We start from the raw sequence: 13,021 nt of genomic DNA on the forward strand, positions 1-13,021 counted from the left end.
CTGAAATGTGGGGGTTCTCTTGGATTCTCAGCCTCTGGTAAAGAGCACGTGGCAACCGTAGGCAGGATGTCCTTTTTTATTATATCACCTTGTGTGTGGTTGCATCCATTTTTGCACCATTTATGTTAACTTATCATTTATGGTCACTTACCTCTCAGTCACCAGTTGGAGTATTGCAACACACTGCACAGACAGGATGCCTTTGAAGTGCACCTGGAAGCTTCCATTGGTACAGAATGCAGCAGTGTGGGTAGTTATGGGTGTGGCTTGTATAACACTGTTCCTCCATGACCTGCACTGGCTTTTCAATAGGCTTCCAGATGTAATTTAAGGTGCTGGTAATCAACTTTAATTCCCTATATGGTAAGGACCAGGTTTCTTGTGTGACCGCCTTCTCTCTCTTTGGAGCATAGGCACTAAAGACAAATTCCTTGTCTTTATCCAATCACACTTGGCAATAAAGAATTCTGTTCTATTCTATTCTATTCTATTTATTCTATTCTACTCTGCTCTATTCTATTCTATTCATTTATTCTATTCTACTCTGCTCTATTCTATTCTATTCTATTCTCAAATACTGTATATCTGTCCATCCCACTTGCTCCCACAGGGTAAGGTAGGTAGCACGTTTGCTCTGGTAGATCCTAGGAAGGGTACCTTTTCTGTGTTTGCCCCCATCCTCTGGAACAATTCTTGGGATTTCTTCTCCCAACTCCCCCCCCCCAAAAAAAAAATATGTAAAAGCAATACTGAAACAAGGGAAACTCTTTCATATTAACCATGTGAACTTTGAATATATCTAGCCATTTGCTGACAGATCCATGGGCAGATGTCTTATTCAGGTATCAAATCTGACACCAGCCACAACATAAAATTGAAAGAAGCTTTACAAGATTGGGAAATGTAGAGAGAGCTGGTTCATAGGATGTTGAGAATCATACACAAGGATATCATCATCATCATCATTGTTGCATTCTCAGACTGAAGCACATAGGCTTCAGTCAGGTCCTCCATTCTGGAGGGAAAATACTGACTGCTAATTGGCTAGACTGTCTGGCAACTCCCTATAAAAGGGCTGGTTGTCACACAGAGCCTTTGCTGCATTATAAATAGTTGCCAAATAAAGAGGTGTTATTTTGAAGCCGCTTCTCTCTTCCTCTTCCATTCATCCTATCTAACAATCATCATCATCATCACCCACTTCTGTTCTGTGATTGCAGCCTCTGAAGTTCCATAAAACTTTCCAATCCAGAACTTTTGCTTGGGAGACTTTGTAGATTTGTACTAAGCCTGCAAGGTATTCATGGGAAGAAATGCACAAATAATGATTTTGTTTGAATGCATATTTTGAAACCTTTCACCGCTTTCCATGGACAAAGCGATCTTCTCCGATTAGACTATTGCTTTACCAAGATTGGTTGGGAACCTCAGAAATGGTCACATTGGACTGAAATAAAAGAAAAGCCATATTTCCCTCCCTTCCTATTATTTGCCCTCCAGCATTCATCCAGCACTTCAAAGCTAACCTAAGTATTGAAGTGAAACTTAAGAGTTCTATAGATTCAAATCCATCTGACATATTCCATGACTTGTTCACATCCTACTCATTCTTGCCCCTACAGATGATTGGACACTTTTCTTTTTCTGTGCCTGGAGGAACATAAGATTTCTGCAGCCCAACAGGAAAATGAATAATATGTTCTGTGTCTCCAGGGCTAGACAAAAAAGTCATCTTACTTTCCTGGGACTATAGGTTACAGCTAAAGTATAGAATTTGAAACCCTAAATTTCAAATGCCATATTTTAAATGTTTTTTTTTTCACATTTCAGGGTGGGGGTAGGAATCCAATGATGCATTTGTCATGGAAATATCAAGATTTGTCCTGAAGAATCAACCACATGCCTCAGAAGAACTTTTTATATACAGTTAGTTAAGCATTGCAATTCCCATGGTAACTGATACAGTACATTGCTACTCATCTCATACATTGTGTACGTTTTTGCTTGGAAACACAGTACAACACTGACCTCACTGTAAAGAATATGGAGATCAACTTTAATCTGATGCAACTTGTGTAATGTAGAGAAGAAGAAACATGTATCACAGGCATAAAGATTTTCTTAAAAAGTTAAAGCATGAACTATTCTAGAGAAAATAGTTTGGAGGAACAAAACAGTGGGATATAACATTTGAGGGACGTCAATTATTTTCTAAGGGGATGCGGTGCTTCAGTGAGTTTGACGATCAGAAGGGTCAGCAGTTCAGTGGTGCAAAAATGGAGCTCCACCCCAGAACACCCAATTTGCACTGAAAGATACTGAAAGAAAGTGCAGGGCATCCTGTATAAGCCACGGCCACACTGTGGTAGTAAAAATTTTGATAGCCCCTCACTGTGCGAATCCCTAGTGCCATGTAATGGAGTGAGCTCTCAATACTTGTCCCAGCTTCTGCCAAACTATCAGTTCGAAAGCACATTAAAAAAAATGCAAGTAAAAAAAAAGAGAACACTTTGGTGGGAAGGTAACAGTCTTCCGTGTGCCTTTGGTATTTAGTCATGCCGGCCACGTGACTACAGAATTGTCATCAGACAGCACTGGCTCTTCAGCTTAGAAACAGAGATGGGTACTGCCCCCTAGATGATTATCATGTACGTGCGAGGGGAACCTTTACCTTTTAATGATTTTCTTCTACATTAAAGTTACAGGGATCAGGTAGTTTATGATTATCAGGTTCACATTAGAGAAACATCTTTCAGCTGTGGCGAGTGGGGCGTTTGTCCAGGTTCGCCTGGTGCACCAGTTGCGGCCCTATCTGGACCGGGACTCACTGCTCACAGTCACTCACGCCCTCATCACCTCGAGGTTCGACTACTGTAATGCTCTCTACATGGGGCTACCTTTGAAAAGTGTTCGGAAACTTCAGATCATGCAGAATGCAGCTGCGAGAGCAATCATGGGCTTCCCAAGGTATGCCCATGTTACACCAACACTCCGCAATCTGCATTGGTTGCCGATCAATTTCCGGTCACAATTCAAAGTGTTGGTTATGACCTATAAAGACCTTCATGGCACTGGACCAGATTATCTCAGGGACCGCCTTCTGCCACACAAATCCCAGCGACCGGTTAGGTCCCACAGAGTTGGCCTTCTCCGGGTCCCGTCGACTAAGCAGTGCCGTTTGGTGGGACCCAGAAGAAGAGCCTTCTCTGTGGCAGCCCCGACCCTCTGGAACCAGCTCCCCCCAGATATCAGAGTTGCCCCCACCCTCCTTGCCTTTCGCAAGCTCCTTAAAACCCACCTCTGTCTCAGGCATGGGGGAATTGAAATTTCCCTTGCCTAGGCTTATAGAATTTATACATGGTATGCTTGTATGTATGAGTGGTTCTTTAAATTGGGGTTTTTTAGATTGTTTTAATATTAGATTTGTTTACATTGTCTTTTTATATTGTTGTTAGCCGCCCCGAGTCTTCGGAGAGGGGTGGCATACAAATCTAATAAATACAAATGCAAATAATTTATCAAGAGAACTGAATTTCTTTGGGATTGTGACAAGAAGCATGTCAGCAGGGAAAATCCTGTCCACATCCAGTCTACCTTGCAGTTCCTAGTTTGTAAAGAGGTCATAGGCATGGTCTGGCTCCTGGGAAGCTGAGACATCTCCTACTTATTTGGCTGCTGTGGCTGGGAGCTGCTGCTCATCAAAGGGGGGAAATGAGTCAATGAGGCTTAAAAAAGAAGAAGTGGAAAAATTCTGAGTTCATGAGTTTGTCTCATAATGTACTTTGACTGTTATGTGATTTTGGTTATATTGTTCCAGCCAACCAGATAAGGAAAGGGGAAAGAAAAGCCTATTTTGAGGGTGGGAGAGAGGACTAGGTGTGTTTACTGTTCTTCACTATCCCTTGGTGTTACCCCGGCTCAAAAAATAAATATTGTGAATGCAAAAGATAATTCACAGATATAACATTGCCTTGTGCTTACCATTTCAACGGAGATGGCCTAAACAGTTCGATGTGTACAGTTTGGAAGAATGCCATCAAATGTATATATGTATATATGTATGTATGCATGTATTTAAGTATGTATTTTGTTTGTTTGTTTGTTTGTTTATAATAGGCCTATGTAAGAGTCTATCTAAAGCAGCTGACAACATTTCATTAAAATATGTTACACAAAGCAACCCTTAGAATAAACAGTATAAATCACTAAAATGCAAACTGACTTTAACAAACCATTCCACCACATTGCCTATTTTCAGTCTCAGCTTCTTTAAGATGGCTGGACTTCATCTCCCAGAATTCCCCCTGGAAATACTGGCTGGGGGAATTTTAGTAATTGAAATCCAGCCCTCTTAAAGGAGCTGAGGTTGAGAAACACTGGCTTACATCAATATGGCTCCATGATATTTTTCAGCTCCATAATATTTGTCAGCCAGCTGGAACAGAAAACAAAAGCCATGTGAGCAACTGAACTTAGACATCTAGTCCAAAAACCCATCAAATATACATTGTTTAGGCCCAATAGGTGTGTTGGTGCAACATATTCAAGAATTAGTGCCCTTTTATCAGATGTGAACACCAAAGTCATGAATAATAAAACTGTATTATAGGGTTACCGTGACAGAATCTTGCAACTCTTGAATGTGTCTCTCTCCTCCGTCTTTATTCTAAATGAAGTAGGGAGGGTCCAGTCTTTCTTAATATCCATCCATGCTTTGGGCTATATCTCCAAGACCGCCTTCTGCCGCATGAATCCCAGCAACTGGTTAGGTCCCACAGAGTTGGCCTTCTCCGGGTCCTGTCGACTAAACAATGTCGTTTGGTGGGACCCAGGGGAAGAGCCTTCTCTGTGGCTGCCCCAACCCTCTGGAACCAGCTCCCCCCCAGAGATTAGGATTGCCCCCATCCTCCTTGCCTTTCGCAAACTTCTTAAAACTCACCTCTGCCTTCAGGCATGTGGGAATTGAGACATTTCCCCCAGGCTTATATAGTTTTATATATGGTATGCTTGCGTTGAATGGTTTTTAAATTAATGGTTTTTAAGATATTTTTTAAATATTAGATTTGTTTATTGTATACTGTTTTATTATTGTTGTGAGCCGCCCCAAGTCTGTGGAGAGGGGTGGCATACAAATCTAAATAAATAAATAAATATTGTCCAGCCCTTCACTATGTCACAGATCACCTGTATCAAATTCTGTCCTAACCCAGATTAATAAAGTGCCCACTCCTATCAGGAGTTAAAATAGGAGGTGTGGAATGTAAGGCAATTATACTCCCTGGAACGGCTTATCGCCCAAAACAAGAATGGATCTCTTGTGAAGGATATCTGAAGAGCAATTAAAGACCTGTCCTTAAGAACAGCCAAGTCAGTTCTGTGCCACTGAACATATTGCAACTATTATTGTTTTGTGGCTCATTTTATGTATCTTATTTAAACACTGCCTAAACCTCTGGGGTAAGATGGCTTCTGAATCTTCTAAATAACATAAAATGAAACTAAGCTTCATTAAGCAATAAGGCTGTTTTCCAAATAAGATGAGAAAATCTGAAACTTACACTCATACAAATATTGAAATTATAATTTAGAGTGAGCATCTAGGTATAGAATGTTGTACCAAATCCAGTTAGCTTTCTCCTCAGTTTAACACAGTGTCTGCCTTAAAAGCCAAGGCTAGCTCATTCTCCAAAAATGGTCTTGGTTCAGTAGGCAAAGATGATGCAATTGATTCAGTATGTAAATGGACACTATGGACTCTAGAAGTAACATTACAACTACAATGGATCGAAGTAGAAAGATCAGTGAAATCTTAGATTCATTAATCTTTGGATACTACTTTCCAAGGCACTGTTAACCACATGTCTGTGTTACTCGTTGATCTTTTGACAGAATATAATTTAGGCTTCAAGTAATGCAATCAAAAGAAAATGGAAAAAGCCCACTTAGGAAATAATTTAAAGTAGAATTGGAATTGCATAACTAATATGCATCAAAATGTTGGATACATTCTGAACTTTCAATGTCTAATGAGGTGGTTGAATGGAACTCTCCAAAAAGAGCGTGATTTATGTATAAATACACCGTCTCCTTGGAATAAGGCTTCCACATTTAAATCAAATTCAACTGTACATTAGCCAGATGTTTCTCACATTACTACATTTCAAGAGATGCCTGGAAATGATCTCATACATGGTTAACACTATATGTTTTTTCACGTCATGTCATAATTTAGCTTTTAGACCCTGGCAATCAGTTTGTGGCTAAAATTGATGTGGCCTGTCACAGTGAAATAGGAAGATCAGCTTTGATAACTCTTAATTCATGTTGAAAGTGAGGAAATTAAATCATGTATATAAGAAAGTACTGAGAACTTTTGAGGCAAATACACTGAATTGGACTATTCCAGCAAATTAACAGCACTATTGTCCTCCCATGGAATAGAAATTCAATTACAACAGAAATCGGTCTCTTGTCAACTGCGGTCTGTTGAAACACTATAAGTTTAGAGAAGTACTTTTCAATTACCATTCAGCTCAGAAATGGGAACTGTGAAGTTTGGGAGACTGAATTGTAAATCTGAGAACATTGAAAAGATCAGAGTTAGCAAAACAGGAGGTAAATGAGTGCATAATAATTTAAAAATAGGGATGCCTTAATCTAGGTTCACAGCTTGGAACATGTTCCATATGATCTCCAAAGTGCTTCTACGTGGCTACAGGTTTCTCAAAAAGTTACGACTGAAATGAGCTAGTTTAACAAAAAGCTGTACTATAAAAAGGGAGCTTTTTTTTAGAGAAAATATTATCAAATTTAGTTTTTCTCAGCTCTACCTCTTTTGTAGAGTATGACCTTAGAACGTTACTTAAAAGTGAAGCAGTCAGTCAGCTGAAAATGGCTAATCTTTGTTTACTGGTTACTAAGTCTTAGTTACCAGTAAGTATGGATAGGCAGGAGGCTGAAAAGAGTGAACCTTATAATAATATATGTCCAATTAATAATAACATGTGTCCAATACATCTGTACTATTTTTATTGGTAAAACGCAACTGGGAAAGAAAAATCTTATGGAGACAATGCTGATTATTTGAAGTTAAAAAAAAGAGATGCGTTTGGAAAGAATAGAATAAATAAAGAAGCTCAGATTTATCATTTCAATTCCTGAACATTTTTTAAAAAATGGAGATACCTTTTAAAACTGATTTTAGACTATTGTGTTTACCAGCATTATCAGTTTTAAAGATGATATGTGATAACAAGATATGGGATAACAAGCAGAGCATAACTAACTATTACAATGGAAACATACATGTCAGGCTATTCTATCCCAGGAACAAGAAAGTAACCCTAAATTGTTGTTTCACCCGAAGATTCAGAATTTGTCTGATTCCATGGTGTGCTTTTAATTCAAATACACAGACATAAATAGAATCACCACTGTAATTGTTGTATACATAATGAAAGGTATTCAAAACATGACTATTGAAGTCGGCATGTATAAGTGGCTTCTTCCACACAACCATATTTATGAGTAACATGTGAATGGTTGACTTACTTTGAAAGTTCAATAGTTTAATTTACTCAACATTCCTGCTGATTCTCATGCAGTTTTTCCATCACCACTTTTTTATATGTGTAGCTTCCAGGATGAATCAGTGGTCCCACTACTACCCAGGATTAGCTTGCCTGATATCCGAGTTAAATATTCAGTTTATTTGCATATGGAGTGAGGTGATTTTGTTTATCTAGCAGGAACATCATTTGAATCAAATTGTGTGGGTTGCAATCAGATGGAGCCAAGTGCCATAGAAAATATAGGGAGAAGAAAATCTCAGCATGTTCCCTCCCTGAATACAATAAAACTTTAACTCCATTGGCAAGCATTTTGTTGTGCTTTGCGACCTCAATACAATTTTACTTTTATTTTTGAAAAACGAAATGACACTGTTTAGAGTTATATACTTACTGAAGGCTTTTGGCCAATAACTATAACACTAGACTATGACACCTTCTAAGACTCAAGTGGCTTTGAATTATCACCCTAAATTCAATATTACTTGAAATCTTGTGCCAAATTAATCGGGCAAAATAGCCGAAAACAGCAGCAAAACCGATAAAGGCAATACATTTAAGGAAAGAGCAGGGGGGAAAATGCTTATTTTTATGAAATGTACTCAAACTGCATTGGTGTTTTGGGGAAGATGGCAAACAGATGGTCGACTTTCAGTTCCTGGGTCAGGCAAAGTTTTGTTTCTCAACATCAGCATATTTGCTTCACCAGGAAATGTGTATTGCTATTTGTCTGTCAAACAGTGATGAATAAGTAGGTTGCCCTTGGTGACTCTGAAAATATTCCCCAGGTTCCATAATGATGCTTCAGTACATCTAGAACCATAACTATCTTAAATGGCCGATCAATTTCCGGTCACAATTCAAAGTGTTGGTTATGACCTATAAAGCCCTTCATGGCATCGGACCAGAATATCTCCGGGACCACCTTCTGCCGCACGAATCCCAGCGACCGGTTAGGTCCCACAGAGTTGGCCTTCTCCGGATCCCGTCGACTAAACAATGCCATTTGGCAGGACCCAGGGGAAGAGCCTTCTCTGTGGCGGCCCCGGCCCTCTGGAACCAACTCCCCCCAGAGATCCTTGCCTTTCGTAAACTTCTCAAAATCCACCTCTGCTGTCAGGCATGGGGGAATTGAAATATCTTCCCCAGGCCTATATAATTTATGCATGGTGTGTTGTGTGCATGTTTTTTTAAATTATGGGTTTTTAATTTCGTATTATTAGATTTGTATTGTACATTGTTTCTATCACTGCTGTGAGCCGCCCTGAGTCTATGGAGAGGAGCGGCATACAAATTAAATAAATAAATAAAATAAAATAAAATAAAAAAATAAAATAAAATAAAATAAAAAAATAAAATAAAATAAAAAAATAAAAAAATAAAATAAAATAAAATAAAATAAAATAAAATAAAATAAAATAAAATAAAATAAAATAAAATAAAATAAAATAAAATAAAATAAAATAAAATAAAATAAAATAAAATAAAATAAAATAAAATAAAATAAAATAAAATAAAATAAAATAAAATAAAATAAAATAAAATAAAATAAAATAAAATAAAATAAATACTGTCAAATACTTCCTGAGTCTTCCGAGCTCTATCACTTCTTTCCTTTCAGCTTTTCTTTATCCAGTCTATGGAGTTTGCTTTCCCAACAGTTCAGCTCCGAACAAATTTAGGAACCCTCCTCAGAGAGCACAGCAGTGTTCAGAAGCTGAAAATATGTCCTAAAAATTCTATATATGACATCTAGTGGTGACAAAGGAAACCTACAAGCGGTCTGTTAAGGAAGGAATAAGACAGGATAAAAGAAAATATTTCCTTAATGAGGTATAGTAAGTGTTCAGTTTGATTCATATGCCCCCCCCTCCAAAAAAACAGAATCCTTTGAAGGCATCCTGTTTAATCATCTCTCTGTTTGGAATTACTGTTTAAAATATTGTCTAGATTTTCCCCCGATGATATATTGCAAGGGATACTTTAAACTGTGTAATGCTTACTATGCATTTATTGTGCTTCCCTTTTCCTCCCTACTGCAACAACTCTGCTTGATAGAAAGGAATGTGAAAGCATTTTCATACACAATTTCAGCAAAATTCTGACCGATGAGCAGCCTGTGAGCGCAGCATATTCACTTTTAACTCATTCTCCCACCAGGTTTCTTCCGTCATTGACTTTCCCCAATTTAATAGAATTGCAATGGACCATATGATGAGGCAATTCTTCCATTAGGACATTTTCACACCAGGAAACAATGATAGCCAGAAAGAGTGCAATAAGAGGATTTAATAATAGTTGGAAAGGACTTTGGAGGTCTTCTAATCCAGTGATTTTCAACCTTTTTTGAGCCGCGGCACATTTTTTACATTTACAAAATCCTGGGGCACACCACCAACCAAAATAACATTTACCTCCAGTCCTGACCAGGATTAGAAATCGGGACCATGGGGTGGAGTAGCAGCTTGAACTACTCGCTGCAGCCACACAATGACAAGTGCGCGGCAGCCTGAGTGGGGACCTTCCTGGGTGTGGATGAGAGGCGGCCTGCTATTGGTTCATCGCTAGTGGTTGGGATGAATCCTAGAAGATGATTGGTCAGTGAGCGTTCCCTGTGCCTCCACTCTTCCTGTCGTTAATAGCTGGAGGGATTGTGAGGGGAATATTTATGTTCAGATGGCGGTGGCTGGCGGCGGGCCAGATAAATGGCCTTTGCGGGCTGTATCCAGCACACAAGCCGGAGTTTGGGGACCCATGTTTAATTTCCTCACAGGACACCTGACAATGTCTCACAGCACACTGGTTGAAAAACACTGTTCTAATCCAACTGCCTGCACAAGCAGGATATCTTATACCAGTGATGGTGAACCTATGGCAAGAGGAGCCATTTTGGTGGGGATACAAACTTAAGTCCTGTGTGCATGCGTGTGCTGGCCAGCTGATTTTTGGGCCCACTAGGAGTCAGGAAACAACCTGTTTTCAGCCTCCAGAGGGAGTGGTTAGGCCCGCTTTTTGCTCTCCTTAAGCTCCAGAGCCTTTCTAGGAGCCTCGGGAGAGTTAAAATGGCTGCCCCACCCTGGAGGTCAGAAAAGGTCCATTTCCCAAATTGAAGAAATTGAGAAAGGGACATTTCTGGCTTCCGGAGGGCCTCCGGGGTGGCTGGGGGAGCATTTTTGCCCAAGAAAGGCTCTGAAGTCTGGAGACAGTAAAAAATAGGCATTCCATCATGTGGCAGGAGCGGGGCAGTTGTCATGCACACATACATGGGGGGCCTGCATGGAATTATGGCTGTGTACATGCATGCTTGCAACCCCTTCCCCACGTGCTCTTTTGCATACAAACAAAAAAGGTTCACCATCACTGCTGTATACCACTCTGGACAGACAGCTGTCTAATCCCTTCTTTAAAACCTTCAGTGATAGAGCACTCACAACTCTTGAAGGCAGATCGTTCCATTGGTTAATTGTCTTCACTATTGGGAAATTAGTTTAGTACTCCTTAGTTGTAGGTTGCTTCTCCTCTAACCTTCCATTGCTTCCATTGCAAGCAATGGAATTAATAGGAATTAATGTAAAAGTGAATAATGTGTGCAAGTCCAAAACTCACCCTTTCTGATGCTTTAGAAAACAGATTGGCCCCCTCTTCTATGTGACAATCCTTCAAATATTAGAACACTGCTATCAAGTCACCCATAGTCCTTTTTTTCATTAACTAGATAGACCCAATTCCTGTAACCATTTTTCATGTTTTAACCTCCAGCCCCCTAATCTCCTTTGTTGTTATTCTCTGTAAAGTTTCCATAATCCCAACATGTTTATATTTGGCAACCAAAACTGGATACAATATTCCAGGTTTCGTCCTACCAAGGCATTATAAAGTGGTGCATACTCCTGATTCTATCCCTCTGCTAATACAGCCTAGGATTGCATTGGCATTTCTGGAGGTTGCAGTGCATTGCTGGCTCATAGTTTAAATGATTGTTCACTAAGACTCCTCTCGCAGTTACTGCTATGGAGCCAGATTCGACAAGTGCTATTTGATTTTTCTTGCCTAACTGTAAAACCTTACTTTTTTTACCATTGAATTTTATTTTGATAGGTAGAGACCAGTGTTCAAGTCTGTTGAGATGCTTCTGGATCTTGAGTTTTCTTTGGGTATTGGGTATTCCTGTCAGCTTGGTGTTGACTGCAAATTTGATGTGTTCCCCTTCTACTCTCACATCTAAATGATTTATGAAGATACTGAAGAATACTGGGCCTAAGACAGGACTTGAGGGATACTCTACTGCTTACTTCCATGTAGATGTACTGTAGTTCTATTAAAGATTACACGTTGAGTGCCGTTTGTCAGCCAGTTATGATTCTATCTGGTGATGATGCTGTCTATCCCACATTTTTCTAACTTACTAAGAAGTAGGTTGTGGTCAGGCGGCAGTTGCTGCTTCTGCTACTGGTGTGCTGCGTGCATAGCTTTGCATCTCTGGTGCATGCTCGTCCAAGCAAGATTCTGCTTCTGCTCATGCGCAGGAAGCAAAATCTCACGAGTGGACACGTGTGTATGTGAGATTTGGGCGATTTTGTTTGCTTCTGCGCATGCCCAAAAGCAAAAAATTGTTGAAATCTCTTTGCACATGTGTCCTCACAAGATTTTGCTTCCTGCGCATGCACAGAAGCAGAATCTTACTTGGATGCACACGCGCACACTGGGGACCCAAAGCTGCATGTGCAGTTCCAATTTTACTACTGGTGCAGCATCCTCATCAGCCCGATACTTGTTATGGTCTACTTTGTCAAGTGCCTTATTGAAATCCAAATACAGTGGTACCTCGTCTTACAAACTTAATTCGTTCTGTGACAAGGTTCGTAAGGTGAAAAGTTCGTAAGATGAAACAATATTTCCCATAGGAATTAATGTAAAAGTGAATAATGTGTGCAAGCCTAAAATTCACCCCTTTGCCTTGCGCCGCTGGGAAACCCCACCCCCGGACTTCCGTGTTCTTGCAATGCTGCGATTCCCCTGAGGCTCCCCTCGCTGGGAAACCCCACCTCCGGACTTCTGTGTTCTTGCAATGCTGTGATTCCCCTGAGGCTCCCCTCGCTGGGAAACCCCACCTCCAGACTTCTGTGTTCTTGCGATCCTGTGACTTCCGAGGCTCCCCTCGCTGGGAAACCCCATCTCCAGACTTCCGTGTTCTTGCAATGCTGTGATTCCCCTGAGGCTCCCCTCGCTGGGAAACCCCACGTCTGGACTTCTGTGTTCTTGCGATCCTGTGACTTCCGAGGCTCCCCTCGCTGGGAAACCCCATCTCCAGACTTCCGTTGCCAGCGAAGTGCCCGTTTTTGCACTGCTGGGATTCTCCTGAGGCTCCCCTCACTGGGAAACCTCACCTCGACTTCCATGTTTTTGCGATGCTGCGATTTCCCTGAGGCTCCCCTCGCTGGGATTCAAAGCAG

Source organism: Erythrolamprus reginae, chromosome 2, assembly GCF_031021105.1.
Source record: "Erythrolamprus reginae isolate rEryReg1 chromosome 2, rEryReg1.hap1, whole genome shotgun sequence".
In the NCBI taxonomy this organism is placed as follows: Eukaryota; Metazoa; Chordata; class Lepidosauria; order Squamata; family Dipsadidae; genus Erythrolamprus; species Erythrolamprus reginae.